This window comes from Manacus vitellinus, unplaced genomic scaffold (assembly GCF_001715985.3).
Source record: "Manacus vitellinus isolate BGI_N305 unplaced genomic scaffold, ASM171598v3 scaffold_9_pilon, whole genome shotgun sequence".
Taxonomy (NCBI): Eukaryota; Metazoa; Chordata; class Aves; order Passeriformes; family Pipridae; genus Manacus; species Manacus vitellinus.
The window spans coordinates 15,090,877-15,099,826 of record NW_021940917.1 but is presented as its reverse complement, the minus strand read 5'-3'; positions in this window follow the sequence as shown (position 1 = coordinate 15,099,826).

Below are 8,950 nucleotides of genomic sequence, written 5' to 3'. Positions count from 1 at the left end.
TCAAATGGCAACTGAAAGCCACTTGGTGTTTTGAGTTGCCCATCTGTTCTGCAGAAGACTTTGTGAGGAAGACTACAGTCTGTTTCAGCTGTGGTTAAGACCTTAAATTACTTTCTCTGAAATGCATAGATATTAAACATTCAAGGAAATTATGTAGGTTCAGATAGCAGAGTCTCACTGAAGGTTTGGTTCTAAAGAACTTTCTTCTTCATGAGACTCAGGGCTTGTTTTGATCTCACACTTAAATTACTGGAAGTCAAGAATCTCTTAGTCTCCTTTTGGTCCATGTGAAATGAAGTGCCCCTTTAATGACTTGTAAATTAGGTCTCTGAATTCTCAACAAGGAGGATGTTGGAACATACTATTCCAGTGTATGACAAATGTGTCTATACCATTTTGTCAAGACTTAATCTGGGATAGCACTCAAGAGCAGTCTTTTCTTCAAAAGCTGCCTGCCCCTAGCAGTGGTTTTGATTTCTGCTAATGAGCCAGATTGTATTTAGAGAAGATCTTAGTGATGTTCATTTATGAAATGAAGTTCACTCCTGCTATAATGCTATGTTTTTATAATATTTTTAAAGACTTCTAAAACCTTTGACGCTTTTAAGACTTCTTCCCAGTTTTATCAATGGTTGTAAATGCACGTTGATTGGAAGTGATCTTTTACCCTCAGCCCGAAATAAAGAAAACAACAGAATGTAAAGAGTAATTTGAATGTAATTAAGCTAGTGATTTTTTGTCAGAAATGGCAAAAATGTTTAGTAGGGTAAAATCTGGCCAGTCAGACATTTTCATTCAAGCTGTCTTGCAGAAAATGTTAACTTCTTGTTGCACAGATACTCTTCTGTGCCCTAGTATTTGTTAGTTTCTTTTAAGAACTATGTCAAGACCCTGTCATGACCAACTCACGATATGAACAACTAAGTATATTTTAGTTGGAAGAGGTGTGTGGAATGGACCTGACTTAAGAGTTTTGAAGGAAGTGGTTTCACAGGCTGTGGAGCCAAGCTAATGGTGTGTTACTGCCAAAGTTCAGTTTTTCACCGTGCAGTGCATCCTCTTGCCTTGGGCATTCTCAAGTTCTCTGTTAACCTTCCTGTGAATAAATGGATTTAGCAGTCCAGCAGAAGACCATCTGCAGATTTATGAGTCATTGCCAAAGCATCCCTAAGCCTTGAAACAGCATTACCTGTCTGGAAGATGTTTTAATGAGACCTTATTAGGAGCTGCTTTGTACAGTATAGTGATGAAATTCTAAAGTTCTGCTAATCAAGACAGCTAGGTGGCAGTTAAGGAAATACATTTTCTAATGTAAAGTGCAACAGAATTTTTTTCTTGCAAGGAAATTTACTGACAATGTAATCTCTAAAAGTTTTTCTAAACAAAAGTTTCACTAACTAAATTGTATTTTAAATGTATGCCTTACTAATCTATATAGAAGAACTTTGTGCACATACAAGTATTATACAATAGACCACATACAGTAGTAAGTCCATTTGATTTAAAAAGATTCCCCAAAATAAAAATGAAGAATAATAGTATTGATATTTTAGCACTTTGAAACCATTAAATCACCTTTTCTAGTTGGATTATATTACAAATGTGTCAGATTCCTTTAGGTTTTCTATTGTTAAATGAAACATCTGCTTTGGGGCAGTGTTTTCATGCTGTAGTTCTTCTCTGCTTATGCTACAGCTGCCTAAGCTCTACCAGCATGAAATGGAAATGGCTTACATTACCATAACATGATTTCTGATAGGTATGTGTGATGCTTGCTGTTAGTGAAAGCATCTGTGTGCAAATGGTTCCTGTGGAGGGCGAGGTACTGGCTAAACTTAAATACAAACTGTAGAGGTTTGAATGCGGCAGTCAAGTGAGTTTTAAAAACTCCACCCTTCTTATTAACATATGAGTGCAAAAGTTGCAAAAGGTAATTCTTTGTCCTATGATTCCTTATAATCAATACCTTTTTCTCCAAGGTGGTACTTAGTTTGTTGGGGTGTGTGAAAGATGGGCATAAAATTCTTGGTAATAAAATTTTGTCCTATTTCTAAGTGGGCTTAATAGTGTAATAAACTGACATTATAGTTAAGTACACAGCCCTAATTTCAGTGATACTGAGTACAAGTAGAGCAGCTAAAACCAGTGCAAGACACCAAATTCTGAAAGTGTTTTATTGTTTTCAAACCCTTTTTGTCTCGCCCTTTCCCTTCCCTCTGCTTTTGTGCTGCTGACTCCTGCTCTGCCCACTACATTACTTGTCTCAGAGCTTAAAAGGAGTGAATGATTGAGAAGGCTGGAGTTGAAAAAGAGAAAATCCCATTGCCCTTAGCAGCTGGTGCTGCAGGTACAACGAAACTGAAGAGTTTCCATGCTGTTGCTGTAGGGCCACCTCATATGCTCACAGTCTGCAAGTCTCCAGGCACGCTGCTCATTGCAGATCTTCTGCCAGACACGTTTCCCACCAAGACACAGAACTTCGGTACAGTTCAAAAGTTTGGAATTCTGATCCAGAGTGATTAGAGTCTTGTGCTAATGTGCTTCAGAGTCTTGCATCTGAAATTTGACTGGCTAGCTACGTGCCTCCTAGTGCCTGATGTAGAAAAAGTTGATGTAGGACAAGGATGTCTTAAATGATAAGAAATTTGTAACACTAAATGTCCCTGTATTTTTGTAGAGGTATGTTTACTGTCATTTCAAATGCCATTCAAGAAACCTAGAAAAGTTTAATCACTTTCTTTTCTCTTTTTTGAAATTTACAGGCTGGCTTTAGGGTGTTAATAAGTAAGACCAAGACAATTTATGACTGTAGTGTGCTGCTTTTGAGGTGGCTGCTTGGAGACGAAAAAGCAAACCACCACATAAACAAACAACACCCCCCAAACCCTAATATTTTAATACACTTCAGTAAACTAATAGAAAAAAAAATAACCTCTCTGAAAGCACTCTGAGAACTGGATTAATCTTCTGTTTTCTACATGTTTGGCAAGTTACAGGAATACATGATTTTTTTATAATTTATGTTTCTTTCTCTAGGATGTTTTTGCCAGTAGCCAGCTCTTTTTTTTTTTTTTTAAATCCTTCTTTTGTAACATAGCAGCAGTCTTTTGGATTAGTTTCAATAACTTTTAAGTATTGATTTGAAGATAGACATCATTTTACAATGAAATTTGTATTGTAACTTAAAAGCTCAATGTAGATCACTATAACTGCACTTAAAGTAGCTTTTTTAAATTAATACTCTGAAAGAAAACAAAGTACCTATAAAAAATTCTCATATCATGTATTACTTTATGTTCATTATCAAGTTTTATTTCTGATAAGAGATGCCTGCCATCTGTTGCCACTTGAAGATCTTCCTATTGCTGAAATACGGGAATGTGATCTCTTCCTTAATTACACTTCCAGTATGTTTTGTGTGGATGTAATACATATTTATCCCTTATCTGACTGTAAGAAATGTTGAGGCAGTGGAAAAAGTGGAGGAGGAGGGATATGGGGAATAACACACTGGGGCTGACAGTTGTGATGGTAGGTGGGAAGCAATCAAGTAAGTAGGCCAGGTTGCATTTAGTGTGTATGTACACGTTTCTTACTTTAAAAATCTGCCATTCTCTTATTTTTCACTCTTATTACTCTTCTTCCTAAACAGAACCTTTAAAAATGCCAGCTCTGATTTAGTATTGATGCTTTATGCATATTAATGTAAAGCAATTTTTAATCATTGTTGCTTGACGTCAGGAGAACCTTAGTCTTGAATTTCTTTGCACTATGTCTGCTTTCGCCTTCAGAGCTGAAGGCAGCTAATGCCAAAATCTGTCTCCAGCTCTCTGTATAGATGCAGGGTGGTTAATTTCTGTCCTCTTTTGAATTCCCATTTGTACATTGTAAAGGCACTATCGTTTTCTTTCTTCATGACATAGTCCTGCAACAAAACTCTGTAGTGGGCTTCCATAACAAAGACTTTGAGAGGTTACAGGTGGTGTTTACGAGGGGGATTTAATAATGGTTGTGCTGCAGATCAAAGAGTTGAGGGTATGACATTGTTTGCATTTGTTGATCTGGAGTTGGCAGAAGAAAAAACACACTTTTTGTCATTTTTCCGAGTTTGCTGTGACCTTGCTGTATCAGGGGCAGCATCTTAGAGGAATTGTAAAAGCCTGAAGCTTTGTCTGGATCATTTAGTTAACTTTGCTTTTGTTTCCACCATCTCCCACTGTCTCTTAAGTAAGTAAACAAGGTGCATGATTACATTTCTACGTTATGTGAAGTGTTAGAGTATTACACATATTTGGGGACGTTTTTCTAAAGCCCTCCTAAACATAATTCTTAGATAGTTTATGCCTGGGTTTTCTTTACATCACATATTTTTAATTTAAATAACTGTTTTCTCCTTATCTTATAAGTAGCAGTCATAAGCCCTCTCAGCCCAGGATGTGATAGGTGAATGTAGGAAAGACAGAGGAGTTTTTTCATTCACAGACGGTGCCCTTCCAATTGTGATAACCCTTCCTGGTACTTGGTCCACTTTCATGCAATCCTTCCTTAATGTGTTCATCTAGAATTGAATATTGTTTCAGAAGATGCTTTACCAGTGCTTTACAAAATCGCACTGACAGCAGACCAGGCTGTGTCTATTGAAGTTGACCCCTGATAGGTTCTGAGTTAATCTCTATCTGATTATAGCTGCAGTAAATCTTGTTAATGTTTGGACGGAAGGCACTGCCCATGGGGGTTTTTAGTTTATACTGCTAAGTCATGGCGACTATGAGTTCAAATCTACAGTGAATCTAATAAAACTCAACATGTATCAAAAATGAAATGAGTCTCAGTGCAGGGATGATGTCCATCTTCTTTGCAATGTTCTGTTACATTATTGGAAAGGTAAAGATGTAGATGTGTTTTTAAAGTAGAGTAATATACTCCATATTACAACTCTCTTTTCTTTTGCCATTTTACTAACAAAGAGAGAATTATTAGAGAAATAACAGTTAATTATTTTACTTAATTTTCAATATCTCTTCCTTAATTTTGTGCTTTGTAAGCATCTGTTGTCAGTTGAAAAGTTAAAGAAGAAAACTAATTGATAATTTGGGTACTTTTATTTGTCTCTGGCTGCAGACATTGAGGGATCTATTGTGCAACCATTTCTAGCTAAAATTTAACAAATAGTTTGTTCAGAACTCTAATACAGTCAATTTTAATGAAAACCCCAAATCTAGGTAATATATAAGAGAAAATATTTAAATAAAACCTTATATTAAAATGTCTTTGTATCCAGCCCTGGTATTAAACACATGTCTAGTAACTGAGATTTTTAAGATTAGTTGCCAAACTGAGATTGAATGGCTCTTTTTTGTTGGTGGTGATGGTTTGTTTTGTTTTAATTTACTTTCAATATGTTTATCATTTTAAAAGTAGTTATGTTTTGTGAATTTTTAAAAAAGGTTAATTCCTGTTAACATCTGGGAGGAGGTGGAGCTTGATGTTCCTCATTTCTTTCTTCAAAAGGAAATGACAGAAAATGTTATCAGAATTTGTATGAGGGGTGTAGGGCCCAGTTTTGAGTCACTCAGTTTACTTCAACTCCATTGTTATTTCTCCTGCCTTACTGAAATCCTTTTTTTCCTCAGTGTCTTTTACTAATGACTTCTAAGGCAGACATTTTGGCTGTTTTGACCATTTGTTGCAGGGCATATTTCATTTTTTGTGGACAGAAAAACAGGCATTTTATGGAAAATATCAGATACATCAGTCTCTAATCATACCATAAAAAAATAAGTATGTGCTGTGAGTAAAGAGTAAATGGGTAGGTTTAATTCTACTATGCCCTGACTATTGCTTCTACTTTATCTCAAACATTTTTGTCTGTTTTTACATGTCATTTGTTAACAGTGCTGTCTTTTCCTTTACACTGAAATGTAAAAGTGAATGTGTTTTGCTTTTTGGGGTGAACATTTCTTAAGCCACCCTAGTGCAACTATTAGTAATGCTGCGACTACACCCCACGTAGTTTCTCTTTAACCTGTTAGGCAAGTCTCAAAAAAGAGCAAAGTTCTCTTGAATGTACTAGATTAAAGAAATAAATACTACATGGTCATTTTCAGAGGATGTTTTCATGAAAGTGGTGTGATACTGAAGACTCCTCTTTGTTTTTTATTGCCTTACCATTAGTAATGATCCAAATTCTCTAAAATAACATAACAAATTTAATTTCAAATAAGTTGGCTGAAGATTACATTATTCATATTTTGCTTGGCTTGTCTACTTGTCTTGTCTTTTGATCATGAATAAATTGTTTAAAAATATAAGAGCAGTGTGAAATGGCTAGTGAATAGTAAGAATTTCTAACTTAAGAATCTGTCTAGCATAAAGCTCATCACTGAAGCAGTCTCTTGGGGAGCGATATTGAAGATCAAGTTATACTTACTATGTGTAAGAAATTTTACTACAGAGAGATCCTTTTTAGTTTGCCAGGTGGTTGCAGGGAGGGAGAGAAGAAACATCTCACTCATTTGTCTAGTTATGGAACCAAGGCTAGAGATGGAAAAAAAAAAACCAAACCAACAAAACCAAAGCAGCCATTTCAGTTACCATCTCACATAGTCACTTTAAATCTAGGATTATAAGCTTTGGGGTTTTAATTTTTTTTTTCTCTAGTATTCGTGTGGGTATAGTAATACTCTTGTATGAATTAAAAACTTTAAGATGTCCGTCTTGATACTTTTACTTACTGTCTACAAAATAGTGTGGGTTTTTGGTCCTTGTTATTTTTTTTGTTTGTTTTATTTACTATTTCTTCAAAACTGTGCTTTAAACAAATAGACACAGACTTTGGGAATATTTCAAGGTGAAAAATGTGATAGCAGTCTAGAGCTTTAGGTACTGGTGCAGTTGTTCTCTTTCCACCTTTCCTTTTGCTTGGTTGTGTGACTCAGGTTTTGTGAATGTGTTTTGTAGGCAGTGTTCTTGATGCCAAGAGACAGTACCTCTGACACAAGCCTCCGATAATTCAAGACACTGGGGAGAAATCAGTAACTTGCCTGCATTTTATGAAGTTATATCCTCTAAAGAAAACTTTTGATTTTTAGGGAATGGTGAAATATCCCGGCATGCCCACCCACCTCCACCTCCTCCCCACCTTCAAAAAAAACCCAAACCAAAACCCCAAGTATTGGGATATGTAAAAACAAAATAGGTGCTGATATTAGCTTGCTCTTGGAAAGTATGGTGACTTTCTAGTCCCTTCATAAATGATTAAGTACATTCTGATTACTGCATTATATAGGCCTTGTAATGTTCTAGTTTTTAATCTTGATTGACTGACCTGATCTCCTTCAGTGACAAGGTGACCTGCTTAGTGGGTGAGGGAAAGGCTGTGGGTGTTGTTTATGTGGACTTCAGTAGAGCCTTTGACACTGTTTCCCACAGCATTCTTCTGGAGAAACTGGCTGGTCATGGCTTGGGCAGATGTACTGTTTGCTGGGTAAAAAGCTGACTGGATGGCCAAGCCTAGAAGGTGATGGGGAATGGAATTAAATCCAGCTGGCATCAGTCACAGGTGGTGTTCCCAAGGGCTCAGTATTGGGGCCGGTTCGGTTTAATACCTTTATTGATGACCTGTACCAGGGGATCAATTGCACCTTCAGTCAGTTTGCAAACAGCATCAAGTTGGGTGGGAGTGTAGATCTACTGGAGAGCAGGAATTCTCTGCAGAGGGATCTGGGCAGGATGGATCGATGGGCAGAGACCAATGGTATGAGGTTCAATAAAGCCAAATGTCAGGTCCTACAGCTGGGCCAGAACAGCCCCGTGCAGTGCCACAGGCTGGGGGCAGAGTGGCTGCCCAGCAGAGGAGGACCTGGGGGTGCTGGTGAGCAGCAGCTGAACATGAGCCAGCAGTGTGCCCAGGTGGCCAAGAAGGCCAGTGGCATCCTGGCCTGTATCAGCAATACTGTGGCCAGCAGGACCAGGGCAGGGATTGTCCCTCTGTGTTTGGCACTGGTGAGGCCTCACTTCAACTTCTGGGTCCAGTTCTGGGCCCTTCTATTCAAAAAGGACATTGAGGTGCTGGAGCGTATCCAAAGAAGGGCAGTGGAGCTGGTGAAGGGTCTGGAGCACAGGTCTGATGAGGAGCAGCTGAAGGAGCTGGGGTTGTTTAACCTGGAGAAGAGGAGACTCCATGGGCACCTTATTGCTCTCTACAACTGCCTGAAAGGAGGTTGTAGGCAGGTGGGGTTTGGCCTCTTCTGCCAAGTAGCAGGTGATGGAAAAAGAGGAAAAGGCCTCAGACTGTGGCAGGTGAGGTTTATATTGGATATGAGGAGAAATTTCTTTGTGAAAGAGTGATCAGGCATTGGACCAGGCTACCCAGGACAGTGGTGGAGTCACAAACCCAGGAGGCATTTAAAAGACATGGAAACATGACAGCTGGGGACATGGTTTAGTGGTGGGCTTGGCAGTGTTAGGGCAAACGGTTGGGCTCAGCGATCTTAAAGGTCCTTTCCAACCTTAATGATTCTATGATTCACTGATCTTTAATGAAATTAACTTACAACTGTGTTTTAAAATAGCGATTATGAAAGAACTGACATTGGGCTGTAACTGGCTAGAAATTCTGTGGAGAATGATTGGTCATAAAAGTCAGGCTGTTAACCACACCAGTTGTGGCAGGCAGGTAACTTGGGCTGGAATAAACGTGGGTAAAGAGGAATGAGGGGATTTAGGTCAGGCATGTGTAGATAGTTGGCTAGTCAGTACATGTACACTGGCTATGCCTAGTGTATGATCTGTGCCATCTCTTTTAGCTTCTTAAACGCCTTTCTAACTCCTTCGAGGGTGTGCAGGTGTGTCTGGGACCAGGGGGCCTGAGGGGCAACAACTGCGAGTCAGACCACGACTCAGGTGACCCAGGATGCCAGCAGCTGGAGAGGCAGGCACGAGTGGACTG